The following is a 19,448-nucleotide window of genomic DNA, read 5'->3' as shown; positions in this document are numbered from 1 at the left end:
TCTTTCAACTCTATTCAGGGTTCTGTCCTCCAACTCTTTATACTCCTCCAAATTTACAGAAGGTTTAATTAGTGAGTCCATTGTTTCTATTTCTTGTTCCAATGAACTCAATAATTTCTTTTTCTCTCTAATGATTAGAGTCATTAGGCTAAAGGAGCATATATCTAAGATTTTACACCATTCTTTTCTAAAACCTTCTGTTTCTCCTTCGAAAGAGGGCATTTTATCCAACCTTAACCCACGGGGAATTATATTTTCTTTAATATATTTTTCCAGGGTAACAATTTCCCACCATGCTTTTCCTTCCCTTATCAGGAGTTTTTCTATTCTCCTCATAGCCCCCTCTAAGTCATCATCCTGAAGTGAGACATTTTCATTATCTTCAAATAGATTTTTCAACATATCCTGTCTGGTTTTTCTAAATTTCAGCATTATTATATATGACAAATTTAATCCTCTCACAGATCCTTTTTAAACAAATCTCTTTTAAACAGCAAGACCACTAAAGAGGGTGTATGCAATACTTTAAACAAAGGAATTAATAGCAGCCTTGCGCTTGTTAATTGCTGCTAGTTCTAATACAGTGGAGGAAACACCCAATACCTCCTGAGTAACAGCAAATTTACACAAACCAAAAAGTTGCTTAAAACTAGCGCTCTATACGTAAACACAAATGGTGCTTAATATTGACACGCAGAAATCTCCTGTATATTCTCTCTCCCGGAAAGACACTTACAGGTTATTTCTTTCACGTGTGTCCATAAAGGTATCTTTAAACAGCTTAAGGATTTCACCCACTGGTATCTCAGTATTCTTTCAACATACAGCTGACAGGATGTAACTTACATTAGATTTCTGTCCCGCGTTCCCATAAAGGTATCTTTATCCTTTTTGTGTGTTGGTATCCAACAGGAGCTCTCAGCAGGACACACTTGTTTTCCAAAAAAAGGATTTTTTTATTTAAAATACAGAATAGTCATTAAAAATAAGTCCGCATACATGTATCGGAGCTGGGTCTCGGCAGTTGATGAAAAATCCCATGAAAGGACGCACCGGCTGCAGACAGGTAGGCGCACTCCACAGGATTCGAATCACCGATCTCCAGGACCTTCAGTATGCGTGACACAGGACGGCTTCGACGCGTTTCTGGGAGTCCACTCCCCTTTTTCAAGAAGTGCCGTCCTCTTCCTCTTGTCCGATATTTATACTATCAGTGCACATACATCTGCCTCCAATCATTAGCTATACAGGTAATTAATTTTAAAAAACAATATAAAAAGCTAAGTTGAAACATTCACATTATAAATACAACTTTATCCTATTCTGACTGCTAATATCCATCCATTTAGTTTAAGATTTTGTATATATATTTTATTGCAATCTGTATTTGTATTCTAACCGCCCATTAACCAAAATCATCAATGATTAATGAGGTGGCCTGTCTCATATTGCATGATTACTCCACCAATTTACTTTCCATACCTTGCCCACACATTACAAAAAATCCCCCAAACGGGAAAGATATTAAATGAAGGAAACCCGTAATGTATGAGCTGCCTACGTGTGCAAACTAATCCATTCATATATATCCTATTCCCTAGTCTATATACGTATGATGTTCCAGGCAAAAAACGGAAAAACGAAGAAAGTGAATAAAAGATATAAAAACACATGGACTCGTATTCTTTGTTAATAATATGATATAGTGCACACGGAAGCATCCCTCATGTGGGTTACCCGCATCACCTTACTTATACATATGTCATTATCTGGAGATACCGACACCCTCCTCCGGGGGAGATGAATCAACTCAAGGATAAATAAGTAAATGGGAAACATAATATACAATGCCTCTGGTGACTGACCGTAATTATGACCGGCATTATCTGTTGATAATGTTATATAATACACACGGAAGTATCTACAAATGGAGAAACCGATAACCTCCTCCGGGGGAATTGCATCAAACAAGGGAAAAATTTAAATTACCTCTGGTAAATAACCGATATTATAGCCGCTAGCAAGCGGGTATAACCGAGGGTATAATTAAACCCTATTTTAGTTGAGTTGGAATTGAAAAATACATCTCCCTTGTGATAGGAAGGGTGTCAGTGCTCCAACATATAAGGATTACAAACACAATGTGCATTTTTTGATGTTATAAAGTCCTCCAAAAAGGTGCAGTATATTCTTCCATCGGGATTTTAATCACAGTCCATAGCATGTTTTTTCCAATGGATAGGTACCTCATACAGGTTGGGAGAAAGAAAAGACAAAACAACACCATAAAGGTGGATTAATATACTGTTTTTTTAGATAAACCATTTTGTCTCGAAATCCATATTAAGACCATTGGGTGCTAAGGTTCTCAATTCATATATTGTTTTCATCTCTAATTTTGCTAAATTGATTTCTGTATTTTTAGTTCTCCAATTGCCCTTCCCAATTTTTATTCCGCAAAAACTTTTTAAACCTTTTATGTCACATTTGTGTTTTTCCTTAAAATGGAGGGATACACTATGACCTTCCAAACCATTTCTGATGTTCCTCACGTGTTCAGTCATTCGCTCCTTGAGCATTCTACTTGTCCTCCCAACATATTGGGTACCACATTGACATTCCAGCAAATAGATGACATTTTTACTACAGCAGGTAATAAAATCCTTAATGGGTAGTGTTTTTTGTGTTTGATTAGATTTATAATGTGTTAGTTTTGTGGATTCTGATTTACAGTTCTTACACATGTTGCAGCTCCCGCAACGATAAAAACCTTTAGATGTTATCCTTGTTTGTCTTTTTTCTACTTCCAAAGTACTTTTGACTAACATAGTTTTAAGATTATCAGCCCTTCTATAAATAAATTTCGGTACAGACATTATGTGACCTTTTAATAATGGATCCCTAGTGAGTATCCCCCAATGTTTACGTATGATCCCTTCTACTTGTTTATGTTGGGATGAAAATTTACTTATAAAGTTTATACCCTTTATTTTATCTTTAACCTTTTTGACATTGTCAATTAATTCTTCCTGTAATAGAGCTCGATTCTCTATTTTTGCTCTATGTATTGATTCTATATTGTATCCCTTCTGAATAAAATCCATTTCCATAGTAAATGCTTCAATATCAAACAATTCATCTGTAGTGCAATTACGTCTGAGTCGTCTAAACTGACTCTTGGGTATACTTCTGACCCAGTTCTGATGGTGATTGCTTTCTTGATTAATATAAGCATTACTATCCGTAGGTTTTCTGTAATTGGTTGTAAATAATTTACCCCCTTCTGAGATGATTGTTAAATCAAGAAAGTTAACCCTTTCTTTATTGATTTCGAAAGAAAGTTCAATATTTTGATCATTATCATTTAGGTATGCGCAGAAAGAATCCAAATCTGATCTATTACCTCCCCACACAAAGATGATATCATCTATATATCTGGCCCAGAGCACCAGGCTGGCACCCCACTGGTGTCCTGCCCATACTGACTTGTCCTCCCTGTGGGCCATAAATAAATTAGCATAACTCGGTGCCAGCCTGGTGCCCATAGCTGTGCCAGATATCTGAAGGTAGAAGTCCCCCTCATACCAAAAGAAGTTATTTTCTAATACCAGAGATATACCATCCATAATGAGATTTTTCTCCTGTACATCGGTACCCTTATTTCTTAAATGATAATCAATGGCTTCTAAGCCTAAATGATGCTGAATGATAGTATATAAAGACTTTACATCTGCTGTAACTAAAAAATAGTCAGCACTCCACTCTATTTCCTTCATTTTCTTTATAGTGGCACCTGTATCTTTAAGATATGATTTTGTCTCTAGTACAAGGGGTTGAATTTTACTGTCTATATACCCTGACAGATTTGACAATATGGAATTAATCCCTGCCACAATTGGGCGTCCTGGGGGGTGGGTAATGTTCTTATGAAGTTTAGGAAGAACATAAATCACTGGTATGGAGGGATTCTCCAGCTTTATGTACTCCGCTTCTGTTTCTAATAGTGTCCTATTTGAAAGATATAAACTCAGGAACACATCTAGTTTCTTTGATATAGTATTAGAAGGATCACCCCTGAGTTTTTTGTATGTTTCTTTACATGCCAGTTGTTTCATGATCTCTGCATGGTAATCATCTCTATTCAGGACCCCCCCCCCCCCCCCTTATCGGCAGGTTTTATGACAATTGAGTTATTATTTTTGAGGGAGCCTATTGCTTTTCTTTGTGTTAGGTTTAAATTTCCCTTTATGGGTTTGAATTTAGTATGTTCTAGGTCCTCTTTTACCAGACGTTCAAACGTATCCACAAAACATCCCTTTTTGTGCTTTGGGAAGAATTTAGATTTTCTCCTGAACACCTTCACGTTGCCCTCCTCAAAATTATCCTCCTCACCTTTCTCAGAAAAAAACCTTTTTAAAGATAACTTACGTACAAACCGTTGTAAGTCTACAAATACCTCAAATTCATTAATCTTACTGGATGGGGCAAATTTTAGCCCTTTTTCCAGGACCTCGGTTTCTTCTTTAGTCAGGATATAATCACTTAGGTTAAATATTTTAGTTTTACCTTTATCCTCTGTTTCTATAGGGGTTTGTACATCGATGGTATCGTTATCTTTTTTTCTTTTTATATTGAACCTTTTCTTTTTTGAGATGCCCCGATATTTTCCTGCCCTACATCCTCGTTTGTTTTTATTTTTTATTGTTAGGTGTTTTTGGGATACCTGGGTCTTCTCTCTAAAAAATGTTGTTGTCTATTTTCACCTGAATTTCTTTCAGATGTATCCCCCTTTTGATTATTCCATCCTTGTTTTGCCCATGATCTCTGCAAATGATTATCCTCTTCCCTTCTGTCATTTTCTTTGCGTTTATTTCTATCTGATGTATACCTAAAATTGTCTCCATACTGTGTTCTTTGTTGTCTAAACCCTATGGGTGACCTCCTGTATCCCCCAGAATTATATTCTCGCCTATTCTGAGTTGGGGTGCCCTGATTATAAATCTCATTATCCCACTGTGAATGGTTTTGACGTCTCCTGGGATACTGTCCTTTATTATATCCTCTATTTACAGTCCTTTTATCATCAGGTGTGTTGTTAGTTTCCTCCCCCTTTTTAGTATCTGTCAATATATGTTCTTTAAGGTTTTGTGGTTTAACCCGTTGATAGACATTATTCTTTTCGTAATCTTCCTTGTCTCTATAATATTTCTTTTGTTTTTTATTCATTAGGTCCCTCTCATTTCTTTCAACTCTATTCAGGGTTCTGTCCTCCAACTCTTTATACTCCTCCAAATTTACAGAAGGTTTAATTAGTGAGTCCATTGTTTCTATTTCTTGTTCCAATGAACTCAATAATTTCTTTTTCTCTCTAATGATTAGAGTCATTAGGCTAAAGGAGCATATATCTAAGATTTTACACCATTCTTTTCTAAAACCTTCTGTTTCTCCTTCGAAAGAGGGCATTTTATCCAACCTTAACCCACGGGGAATTATATTTTCTTTAATATATTTTTCCAGGGTAACAATTTCCCACCATGCTTTTCCTTCCCTTATCAGGAGTTTTTCTATTCTCCTCATAGCCCCCTCTAAGTCATCATCCTGAAGTGAGACATTTTCATTATCTTCAAATAGATTTTTCAACATATCCTGTCTGGTTTTTCTAAATTTCAGCATTATTATATATGACAAATTTAATCCTCTCACAGATCCTTTTTAAACAAATCTCTTTTAAACAGCAAGACCACTAAAGAGGGTGTATGCAATACTTTAAACAAAGGAATTAATAGCAGCCTTGCGCTTGTTAATTGCTGCTAGTTCTAATACAGTGGAGGAAACACCCAATACCTCCTGAGTAACAGCAAATTTACACAAACCAAAAAGTTGCTTAAAACTAGCGCTCTATACGTAAACACAAATGGTGCTTAATATTGACACGCAGAAATCTCCTGTATATTCTCTCTCCCGGAAAGACACTTACAGGTTATTTCTTTCACGTGTGTCCATAAAGGTATCTTTAAACAGCTTAAGGATTTCACCCACTGGTATCTCAGTATTCTTTCAACATACAGCTGACAGGATGTAACTTACATTAGATTTCTGTCCCGCGTTCCCATAAAGGGCACCCCAACTCAGAATAGGCGAGAATATAATTCTGGGGGATACAGGAGGTCACCCATAGGGTTTAGACAACAAAGAACACAGTATGGAGACAATTTTAGGTATACATCAGATAGAAATAAACACAAAGAAAATGACAGAAGGGAAGAGGATAATCATTTGCAGAGATCATGGGCAAAACAAGGATGGAATAATCAAAAGGGGGATACATCTGAAAGAAATTCAGGTGAAAATAGACAACAACATTTTTTAGAGAGAAGACCCAGGTATCCCAAAAACACCTAACAATAAAAAATAAAAACAAACGAGGATGTAGGGCAGGAAAATATCGGGGCATCTCAAAAAAGAAAAGGTTCAATATAAAAAGAAAAAAAGATAACGATACCATCGATGTACAAACCCCTATAGAAACAGAGGATAAAGGTAAAACTAAAATATTTAACCTAAGTGATTATATCCTGACTAAAGAAGAAACCGAGGTCCTGGAAAAAGGGCTAAAATTTGCCCCATCCAGTAAGATTAATGAATTTGAGGTATTTGTAGACTTACAACGGTTTGTACGTAAGTTATCTTTAAAAAGGTTTTTTTCTGAGAAAGGTGAGGAGGATAATTTTGAGGAGGGCAACGTGAAGGTGTTCAGGAGAAAATCTAAATTCTTCCCAAAGCACAAAAAGGGATGTTTTGTGGATACGTTTGAACGTCTGGTAAAAGAGGACCTAGAACATACTAAATTCAAACCCATAAAGGGAAATTTAAACCTAACACAAAGAAAAGCAATAGGCTCCCTCAAAAATAATAACTCAATTGTCATAAAACCTGCCGATAAGGGGGGGGGGGGGGGGTGGTGGTCCTGAATAGAGATGATTACCATGCAGAGATCATGAAACAACTGGCATGTAAAGAAACATACAAAAAACTCAGGGGTGATCCTTCTAATACTATATCAAAGAAACTAGATGTGTTCCTGAGTTTATATCTTTCAAATAGGACACTATTAGAAACAGAAGCGGAGTACATAAAGCTGGAGAATCCCTCCATACCAGTGATTTATGTTCTTCCTAAACTTCATAAGAACATTACCCACCCCCCAGGACGCCCAATTGTGGCAGGGATTAATTCCATATTGTCAAATCTGTCAGGGTATATAGACAGTAAAATTCAACCCCTTGTACTAGAGACAAAATCATATCTTAAAGATACAGGTGCCACTATAAAGAAAATGAAGGAAATAGAGTGGAGTGCTGACTATTTTTTAGTTACAGCAGATGTAAAGTCTTTATATACTATCATTCAGCATCATTTAGGCTTAGAAGCCATTGATTATCATTTAAGAAATAAGGGTACCGATGTACAGGAGAAAAATCTCATTATGGATGGTATATCTCTGGTATTAGAAAATAACTTCTTTTGGTATGAGGGGGACTTCTACCTTCAGATATCTGGCACAGCTATGGGCACCAGGCTGGCACCGAGTTATGCTAATTTATTTATGGCCCACTGGGAGGACAAGTCAGTATGGGCAGGACACCAGTGGGGTGCCAGCCTGGTGCTCTGGGCCAGATATATAGATGATATCATCTTTGTGTGGGGAGGTAATAGATCAGATTTGGATTCTTTCTGCGCATACCTAAATGATAATGATCAAAATATTGAACTTTCTTTCGAAATCAATAAAGAAAGGGTTAACTTTCTTGATTTAACAATCATCTCAGAAGGGGGTAAATTATTTACAACCAATTACAGAAAACCTACGGATAGTAATGCTTATATTAATCAAGAAAGCAATCACCATCAGAACTGGGTCAGAAGTATACCCAAGAGTCAGTTTAGACGACTCAGACGTAATTGCACTACAGATGAATTGTTTGATATTGAAGCATTTACTATGGAAATGGATTTTATTCAGAAGGGATACAATATAGAATCAATACATAGAGCAAAAATAGAGAATCGAGCTCTATTACAGGAAGAATTAATTGACAATGTCAAAAAGGTTAAAGATAAAATAAAGGGTATAAACTTTATAAGTAAATTTTCATCCCAACATAAACAAGTAGAAGGGATCATACGTAAACATTGGGGGATACTCACTAGGGATCCATTATTAAAAGGTCACATAATGTCTGTACCGAAATTTATTTATAGAAGGGCTGATAATCTTAAAACTATGTTAGTCAAAAGTACTTTGGAAGTAGAAAAAAGACAAACAAGGATAACATCTAAAGGTTTTTATCGTTGCGGGAGCTGCAACATGTGTAAGAACTGTAAATCAGAATCCACAAAACTAACACATTATAAATCTAATCAAACACAAAAAACACTACCCATTAAGGATTTTATTACCTGCTGTAGTAAAAATGTCATCTATTTGCTGGAATGTCAATGTGGTACCCAATATGTTGGGAGGACAAGTAGAATGCTCAAGGAGCGAATGACTGAACACGTGAGGAACATCAGAAATGGTTTGGAAGGTCATAGTGTATCCCTCCATTTTAAGGAAAAACACAAATGTGACATAAAAGGTTTAAAAAGTTTTTGCGGAATAAAAATTGGGAAGGGCAATTGGAGAACTAAAAATACAGAAATCAATTTAGCAAAATTAGAGATGAAAACAATATATGAATTGAGAACCTTAGCACCCAATGGTCTTAATATGGATTTCGAGACAAAATGGTTTATCTAAAAAAACAGTATATTAATCCACCTTTATGGTGTTGTTTTGTCTTTTCTTTCTCCCAACCTGTATGAGGTACCTATCCATTGGAAAAAACATGCTATGGACTGTGATTAAAATCCCGATGGAAGAATATACTGCACCTTTTTGGAGGACTTTATAACATCAAAAAATGCACATTGTGTTTGTAATCCTTATATGTTGGAGCACTGACACCCTTCCTATCACAAGGGAGATGTATTTTTCAATTCCAACTCAACTAAAATAGGGTTTAATTATACCCTCGGTTATACCCGCTTGCTAGCGGCTATATAATAGGTTATTTACCAGAGGTAATTTAAATTTTTCCCTTGTTTGATGCAATTCCCCCGGAGGAGGTTATCGGTTTCTCCATTTGTAGATACTTCCGTGTGTATTATATAACATTATCAACAGATAATGCCGGTCATAATTACGGTCAGTCACCAGAGGCATTGTATATTATGTTTCCCATTTACTTATTTATCCTTGAGTTGATTCATCTCCCCCGGAGGAGGGTGTCGGTATCTCCAGATAATGACATATGTATAAGTAAGGTGATGCGGGTAACCCACATGAGGGATGCTTCCGTGTGCACTATATCATATTATTAACAAAGAATACGAGTCCATGTGTTTTTATATCTTTTATTCACTTTCTTCGTTTTTCCGTTTTTTGCCTGGAACATCATACGTATATAGACTAGGGAATAGGATATATATGAATGGATTAGTTTGCACACGTAGGCAGCTCATACATTACGGGTTTCCTTCATTTAATATCTTTCCCGTTTGGGGGATTTTTTGTAATGTGTGGGCAAGGTATGGAAAGTAAATTGGTGGAGTAATCATGCAATATGAGACAGGCCACCTCATTAATCATTGATGATTTTGGTTAATGGGCGGTTAGAATACAAATACAGATTGCAATAAAATATATATACAAAATCTTAAACTAAATGGATGGATATTAGCAGTCAGAATAGGATAAAGTTGTATTTATAATGTGAATGTTTCAACTTAGCTTTTTATATTGTTTTTTAAAATTAATTACCTGTATAGCTAATGATTGGAGGCAGATGTATGTGCACTGATAGTATAAATATCGGACTAGAGGAAGAGGACGGCACTTCTTGAAAAAGGGGAGTGGACTCCCAGAAACGCGTCGAAGCCGTCCTGTGTCACGCATACTGAAGGTCCTGGAGATCGGTGATTCGAATCCTGTGGAGTGCGCCTACCTGTCTGCAGCCGGTGCGTCCTTTCACGGGATTTTTCATCAACTGCCGAGACCCAGCTCCGATACATGTATGCGGACTTATTTTTAATGACTATTCTGTATTTTAAATAAAAAAATCCTTTTTTTGGAAAACAAGTGTGTCCTGCTGAGAGCTCCTGTTGGATACCAACACACAAAAAGGATAAAGATACCTTTATGGGAACGCGGGACAGAAATCTAATGTAAGTTACATCCTGTCAGCTGTATGTTGAAAGAATACTGAGATACCAGTGGGTGAAATCCTTAAGCTGTTTAAAGATACCTTTATGGACACACGTGAAAGAAATAACCTGTAAGTGTCTTTCCGGGAGAGAGAATATACAGGAGATTTCTGCGTGTCAATATTAAGCACCATTTGTGTTTACGTATAGAGCGCTAGTTTTAAGCAACTTTTTGGTTTGTGTAAATTTGCTGTTACTCAGGAGGTATTGGGTGTTTCCTCCACTGTATTAGAACTAGCAGCAATTAACAAGCGCAAGGCTGCTATTAATTCCTTTGTTTAAAGTATTGCATACACCCTCTTTAGTGGTCTTGCTGTTTAAAAGAGATTTGTTTAAAAAGGATCTGTGAGAGGATTAAATTTGTCATATATAATAATGCTGAAATTTAGAAAAACCAGACAGGATATGTTGAAAAATCTATTTGAAGATAATGAAAATGTCTCACTTCAGGATGATGACTTAGAGGGGGCTATGAGGAGAATAGAAAAACTCCTGATAAGGGAAGGAAAAGCATGGTGGGAAATTGTTACCCTGGAAAAATATATTAAAGAAAATATAATTCCCCGTGGGTTAAGGTTGGATAAAATGCCCTCTTTCGAAGGAGAAACAGAAGGTTTTAGAAAAGAATGGTGTAAAATCTTAGATATATGCTCCTTTAGCCTAATGACTCTAATCATTAGAGAGAAAAAGAAATTATTGAGTTCATTGGAACAAGAAATAGAAACAATGGACTCACTAATTAAACCTTCTGTAAATTTGGAGGAGTATAAAGAGTTGGAGGACAGAACCCTGAATAGAGTTGAAAGAAATGAGAGGGACCTAATGAATAAAAAACAAAAGAAATATTATAGAGACAAGGAAGATTACGAAAAGAATAATGTCTATCAACGGGTTAAACCACAAAACCTTAAAGAACATATATTGACAGATACTAAAAAGGGGGAGGAAACTAACAACACACCTGATGATAAAAGGACTGTAAATAGAGGATATAATAAAGGACAGTATCCCAGGAGACGTCAAAACCATTCACAGTGGGATAATGAGATTTATAATCAGGGCACCCCAACTCAGAATAGGCGAGAATATAATTCTGGGGGATACAGGAGGTCACCCATAGGGTTTAGACAACAAAGAACACAGTATGGAGACAATTTTAGGTATACATCAGATAGAAATAAACACAAAGAAAATGACAGAAGGGAAGAGGATAATCATTTGCAGAGATCATGGGCAAAACAAGGATGGAATAATCAAAAGGGGGATACATCTGAAAGAAATTCAGGTGAAAATAGACAACAACATTTTTTAGAGAGAAGACCCAGGTATCCCAAAAACACCTAACAATAAAAAATAAAAACAAACGAGGATGTAGGGCAGGAAAATATCGGGGCATCTCAAAAAAGAAAAGGTTCAATATAAAAAGAAAAAAAGATAACGATACCATCGATGTACAAACCCCTATAGAAACAGAGGATAAAGGTAAAACTAAAATATTTAACCTAAGTGATTATATCCTGACTAAAGAAGAAACCGAGGTCCTGGAAAAAGGGCTAAAATTTGCCCCATCCAGTAAGATTAATGAATTTGAGGTATTTGTAGACTTACAACGGTTTGTACGTAAGTTATCTTTAAAAAGGTTTTTTTCTGAGAAAGGTGAGGAGGATAATTTTGAGGAGGGCAACGTGAAGGTGTTCAGGAGAAAATCTAAATTCTTCCCAAAGCACAAAAAGGGATGTTTTGTGGATACGTTTGAACGTCTGGTAAAAGAGGACCTAGAACATACTAAATTCAAACCCATAAAGGGAAATTTAAACCTAACACAAAGAAAAGCAATAGGCTCCCTCAAAAATAATAACTCAATTGTCATAAAACCTGCCGATAAGGGGGGGGGGGGGTGGTAGTCCTGAATAGAGATGATTACCATGCAGAGATCATGAAACAACTGGCATGTAAAGAAACATACAAAAAACTCAGGGGTGATCCTTCTAATACTATATCAAAGAAACTAGATGTGTTCCTGAGTTTATATCTTTCAAATAGGACACTATTAGAAACAGAAGCGGAGTACATAAAGCTGGAGAATCCCTCCATACCAGTGATTTATGTTCTTCCTAAACTTCATAAGAACATTACCCACCCCCCAGGACGCCCAATTGTGGCAGGGATTAATTCCATATTGTCAAATCTGTCAGGGTATATAGACAGTAAAATTCAACCCCTTGTACTAGAGACAAAATCATATCTTAAAGATACAGGTGCCACTATAAAGAAAATGAAGGAAATAGAGTGGAGTGCTGACTATTTTTTAGTTACAGCAGATGTAAAGTCTTTATATACTATCATTCAGCATCATTTAGGCTTAGAAGCCATTGATTATCATTTAAGAAATAAGGGTACCGATGTACAGGAGAAAAATCTCATTATGGATGGTATATCTCTGGTATTAGAAAATAACTTCTTTTGGTATGAGGGGGACTTCTACCTTCAGATATCTGGCACAGCTATGGGCACCAGGCTGGCACCGAGTTATGCTAATTTATTTATGGCCCACTGGGAGGACAAGTCAGTATGGGCAGGACACCAGTGGGGTGCCAGCCTGGTGCTCTGGGCCAGATATATAGATGATATCATCTTTGTGTGGGGAGGTAATAGATCAGATTTGGATTCTTTCTGCGCATACCTAAATGATAATGATCAAAATATTGAACTTTCTTTCGAAATCAATAAAGAAAGGGTTAACTTTCTTGATTTAACAATCATCTCAGAAGGGGGTAAATTATTTACAACCAATTACAGAAAACCTACGGATAGTAATGCTTATATTAATCAAGAAAGCAATCACCATCAGAACTGGGTCAGAAGTATACCCAAGAGTCAGTTTAGACGACTCAGACGTAATTGCACTACAGATGAATTGTTTGATATTGAAGCATTTACTATGGAAATGGATTTTATTCAGAAGGGATACAATATAGAATCAATACATAGAGCAAAAATAGAGAATCGAGCTCTATTACAGGAAGAATTAATTGACAATGTCAAAAAGGTTAAAGATAAAATAAAGGGTATAAACTTTATAAGTAAATTTTCATCCCAACATAAACAAGTAGAAGGGATCATACGTAAACATTGGGGGATACTCACTAGGGATCCATTATTAAAAGGTCACATAATGTCTGTACCGAAATTTATTTATAGAAGGGCTGATAATCTTAAAACTATGTTAGTCAAAAGTACTTTGGAAGTAGAAAAAAGACAAACAAGGATAACATCTAAAGGTTTTTATCGTTGCGGGAGCTGCAACATGTGTAAGAACTGTAAATCAGAATCCACAAAACTAACACATTATAAATCTAATCAAACACAAAAAACACTACCCATTAAGGATTTTATTACCTGCTGTAGTAAAAATGTCATCTATTTGCTGGAATGTCAATGTGGTACCCAATATGTTGGGAGGACAAGTAGAATGCTCAAGGAGCGAATGACTGAACACGTGAGGAACATCAGAAATGGTTTGGAAGGTCATAGTGTATCCCTCCATTTTAAGGAAAAACACAAATGTGACATAAAAGGTTTAAAAAGTTTTTGCGGAATAAAAATTGGGAAGGGCAATTGGAGAACTAAAAATACAGAAATCAATTTAGCAAAATTAGAGATGAAAACAATATATGAATTGAGAACCTTAGCACCCAATGGTCTTAATATGGATTTCGAGACAAAATGGTTTATCTAAAAAAACAGTATATTAATCCACCTTTATGGTGTTGTTTTGTCTTTTCTTTCTCCCAACCTGTATGAGGTACCTATCCATTGGAAAAAACATGCTATGGACTGTGATTAAAATCCCGATGGAAGAATATACTGCACCTTTTTGGAGGACTTTATAACATCAAAAAATGCACATTGTGTTTGTAATCCTTATATGTTGGAGCACTGACACCCTTCCTATCACAAGGGAGATGTATTTTTCAATTCCAACTCAACTAAAATAGGGTTTAATTATACCCTCGGTTATACCCGCTTGCTAGCGGCTATAATATCGGTTATTTACCAGAGGTAATTTAAATTTTTCCCTTGTTTGATGCAATTCCCCCGGAGGAGGTTATCGGTTTCTCCATTTGTAGATACTTCCGTGTGTATTATATAACATTATCAACAGATAATGCCGGTCATAATTACGGTCAGTCACCAGAGGCATTGTATATTATGTTTCCCATTTACTTATTTATCCTTGAGTTGATTCATCTCCCCCGGAGGAGGGTGTCGGTATCTCCAGATAATGACATATGTATAAGTAAGGTGATGCGGGTAACCCACATGAGGGATGCTTCCGTGTGCACTATATCATATTATTAACAAAGAATACGAGTCCATGTGTTTTTATATCTTTTATTCACTTTCTTCGTTTTTCCGTTTTTTGCCTGGAACATCATACGTATATAGACTAGGGAATAGGATATATATGAATGGATTAGTTTGCACACGTAGGCAGCTCATACATTACGGGTTTCCTTCATTTAATATCTTTCCCGTTTGGGGGATTTTTTGTAATGTGTGGGCAAGGTATGGAAAGTAAATTGGTGGAGTAATCATGCAATATGAGACAGGCCACCTCATTAATCATTGATGATTTTGGTTAATGGGCGGTTAGAATACAAATACAGATTGCAATAAAATATATATACAAAATCTTAAACTAAATGGATGGATATTAGCAGTCAGAATAGGATAAAGTTGTATTTATAATGTGAATGTTTCAACTTAGCTTTTTATATTGTTTTTTAAAATTAATTACCTGTATAGCTAATGATTGGAGGCAGATGTATGTGCACTGATAGTATAAATATCGGACTAGAGGAAGAGGACGGCACTTCTTGAAAAAGGGGAGTGGACTCCCAGAAACGCGTCGAAGCCGTCCTGTGTCACGCATACTGAAGGTCCTGGAGATCGGTGATTCGAATCCTGTGGAGTGCGCCTACCTGTCTGCAGCCGGTGCGTCCTTTCACGGGATTTTTCATCAACTGCCGAGACCCAGCTCCGATACATGTATGCGGACTTATTTTTAATGACTATTCTGTATTTTAAATAAAAAAATCCTTTTTTTGGAAAACAAGTGTGTCCTGCTGAGAGCTCCTGTTGGATACCAACACACAAAAAGGATAAAGATACCTTTATGGGAACGCGGGACAGAAATCTAATGTAAGTTACATCCTGTCAGCTGTATGTTGAAAGAATACTGAGATACCAGTGGGTGAAATCCTTAAGCTGTTTAAAGATACCTTTATGGACACACGTGAAAGAAATAACCTGTAAGTGTCTTTCCGGGAGAGAGAATATACAGGAGATTTCTGCGTGTCAATATTAAGCACCATTTGTGTTTACGTATAGAGCGCTAGTTTTAAGCAACTTTTTGGTTTGTGTAAATTTAGTGTCTAATAGAAGTGTGTAGAATGTAATGCAACACATATAACGGGTGTAGTATGGCTGACCAGTGGTCAGGATACCGCCGGTCAGCTTACCGATGCCGGGATCCCGGCAGCATACCGACACCGGGCTCCCGGTGGGGAGGGGCGAGTGCAGCAAGCCCCTTGCGGGCTCGCTGCGCTCGCAACGCTGCGGGCTTGGGGGCGACCTGCGGTCGCCACGGGTTCCTTTCCCACTCTATGGGTGTCGTGGACACCCACGAGTGGAAATAGTCCCTGTTGGTCGGCATGCCGACCATTGGGATAGTGATGGGTCAGGATGGTGGAGGAGGTCATGTGACTGTCTGTCTCCCGACCGCCGATCACATGAATACCACCCCATATAACATGAAATATTTGATAGTACTCAGGGTGGGTGTGTGAAGGAAGTGTGTAAATATAGGTATGGGTGTGGGAGGTACTGGCGGTCAGTAGAAGTCCACTAGGGGAACACTTGCATAGCAGTGACCTGGGAATTATAGCGAGAAATCCAGCTTTGAGTATGGGCTTGTGGTGTTGGGGTGTATGGCACTCTGTCAGTGCAGTTATAACGTAGTGCCTCTCAGTGGTGTAACTAGATATTTTGCTCCCCCAAGCCAAAAAGGTTTCTGGTACTTCAGATTCTCCCCCCCCCCCCCAATTGCCATTTGAAAAGGAAATAATGTTTCACTCCATACAGGGAACAGGGAGTGAGGCCACTGCAGGGGCGTGGCATTGCAGGAAAAGACTACATTATACCCCAGTCTTGCAACCTGCCCGCTCAGACATTGGCCACCACAGGAAAAAATTAATCCTGATTCATTCCCCTTACATTATTTGTCATTTTTCCTCTTTATATTAATGCACCTAACACGTTATGCCACACACTGTAATGCCCCTTACACATTATGCCACACACCGTAATGCCTGCGACACATTTTACCACACACTGTAATCCCTCTTACACATTATGCCACACACCATAATGCCCCTTACACATTATGCCACACACTGTAATGCCCATTACACATTATGGCACACAACACAATGACCGTTATACAATATGCCACACACTGTAATGCCCATTACACATTATGGCACACACCACAATGACCATTATACAATATGCCACACACTGTAATGCCCCTTACACATTATGCCACACACCGTAATGCCTGCGACACATTATACCACACACTGTAATGCCTCTTACACATTATGCCACACACCATAATGCCCCTTACACATTATGCCACACACTGTAATGCCCCTTACACATTATGCCACACACCGTAATGCCTGCGACACATTATACCACACACTGTAATGCCTCTTACACATTATGCCACACACCATAATGCCCCTTACACATTATGCCACACACTGTAATGCCCATTACACATTATGGCACACACCACAATGACCATTATACAACATGCCACACACCTTAATGCTTGTGATACATTTTGCCCCACACCGCAATGTCCCTGACACATTATACCACACGCCACAATGCCCCAGACACATTATGCCACACACTGCAATACCCATGATACATTATGCCACACACCATAATGCCCCTTATACATTATGTTACACACCACATTGCCCGTGATACATTATGTCACACACTGCAATGAACATGAAACATTATGCCACACAACGCAATGCCCGTTACACATTATGCCTTACACCGCAATGCCGTTATACATTATGCCCCCACAGTAAGGATTATAATTACCTTTAAAGTACATGCTCATTGCCAGGGGTTTTCATGCTCTGGGTGTAATATTGCCAGGGTTGTAATTCTCATTTCTGGGGGCGTAATTTTATGGGGGTGTAATGCTCTTGGGGGGAGGAATGCTAATTTCTGGGGGTGTAATGGTCTGGGGGTGTCATGCTCGTTACCAGGGGGTAAGTGTTGGTGCTGCCGCTGAGCACTCCCGGCACTTCCATGCAGGGACAGGGGAGTCAGATGCTAGAGGTCAAGTATGACCCCTAGCATCTGTCTTCTCCATGGTGGTGACCTAGGGATGGCCATCGGTGTGTTCGCCATTGATGGCGAAACTGTGAGTGGCCATCGATGGTCATTAACTATGCTATGGGAGACCATCTATAGTTTCACTCATTGAAGGCCATCCCTGTTATTTCTGTGACTGACCCGCAGTCCAATCACAGGCCATGGGTGGGGCTTCCCGGGTGCTGGGGGCGGAGCTATGCTCCATGTCCTAGAATATTTAAAAAACAAAGCAAAAAAACTATTTGTTTAGGCTAAGCAATCAATGGAGAGAAACCATCTGGTTCTCAACCATCGATGGCAAAACTATTTGACATCAGCCATAGACTATTGATGATTAGGAATCATCGATGGTCGATGACCATTCTTACGGTGGCCATTTTGGGAGGGACATTAGGAATCTGCTGCGCCCCCCAAGCTTCTCGCATCCAAGCCCCTGCAGCTGTAGTTGTGCCACTGGTGACTCTGTCTGCAGCAGCTATTTATCCAGGCTTCCCATAACAATCAGCAGCCAGATAGCTCAGTCACGATCTCCCGGGACGCCTTCACGAGCTGAGCTTGACTGCTGCCAGAAGCGTATAGGGATGGAAAACCAGCCGGGAAAACCTCCGTAAGCAGCCCCAATAGAGAAGAGGTTTGCTGATGGAGGCAGGATCCCCTGAGCCGGACGAGTAGTGACCCTCTCAGCATCCCCCCACCGCTGTGACTCCACTCCAACGCCGCCAACAAAGCCCCTCCCAGTGCACATACTGCAGACGAATGCACAAGGGCCGAGCATCCGCAGACATGCAGATCACCTGCCTGAGCATAGATTCCAATGTAAACAACTCAGAGTCTGTGCATGCAACCAACCACACAAAGGCTGGTCCACACATACATACATACAGACACACACACCCCACCCCACCTCCCCTGTTCCCCCCACTCCCTACACACACACACACACACAGCCTGTTTCACACACATCAAGCCTGTCCCTTCTCACAAACATACCTTGCTCCCCACAGCCCTCCCACTCCCCCCCCCCCCCATTTCCCCAGTCACTGAGCCAGCTGGACACAGCAGGAGTAGGATGGGACACATACAGACCGACCAGGAAAGGCTAGGGGCATCGCCTAATCACGGACCCATGGCATGATTACCACCATGGCCCTAACTGTGCTGAATTTGTATATTCTCCCCGTACTTGTGTGGGTTTCCACCGGGTACTCTAGTTTCCTCCTACAATCCAAAAATATACTGGTAGGTCAAATGGCTCCTAACAAAATTAACCCTTGCGCGAAGTGTGTGTGTACACGTGTGTCTGTGTGTGTGTGTGTGTGTGTGTGTGTGTGTGTGTGTGTGTGTACACATGTGGTAGGAATATAGAGTGTAAGCTCCATTAGGACAGGGACTGATGTGAATGGCTGAATATTCTCTGTAAATAACTGGTAATAATAATAAAAATAAGTAGAGATGTGCACCGGAATTTTTCGGGTTTTGTGTTTTGGTTTTGGGTTCGGTTCCGTGGCCGTGTTTCGGGTTCGAACGCGTTTTGGCAAAACCTCACCGAATTTTTTTTGTCGGATTCGGGTGTGTTTTGGATTTGGGTGTTTTTTTTCAAAAAACCCTAAAAAACAGCTTAAATCATAGAATTTGGGGGTCATTTTGATCCCAAAGTATTATTAACCTCAATAACC

The sequence above is a fragment of the Pseudophryne corroboree genome, chromosome 3 (genome assembly GCF_028390025.1).
Source record: "Pseudophryne corroboree isolate aPseCor3 chromosome 3, aPseCor3.hap2, whole genome shotgun sequence".
Taxonomy (NCBI): Eukaryota; Metazoa; Chordata; class Amphibia; order Anura; family Myobatrachidae; genus Pseudophryne; species Pseudophryne corroboree.
The sequence above is the reverse complement of the archived record's forward strand: the minus strand, read 5'-3'. Positions refer to the sequence as shown.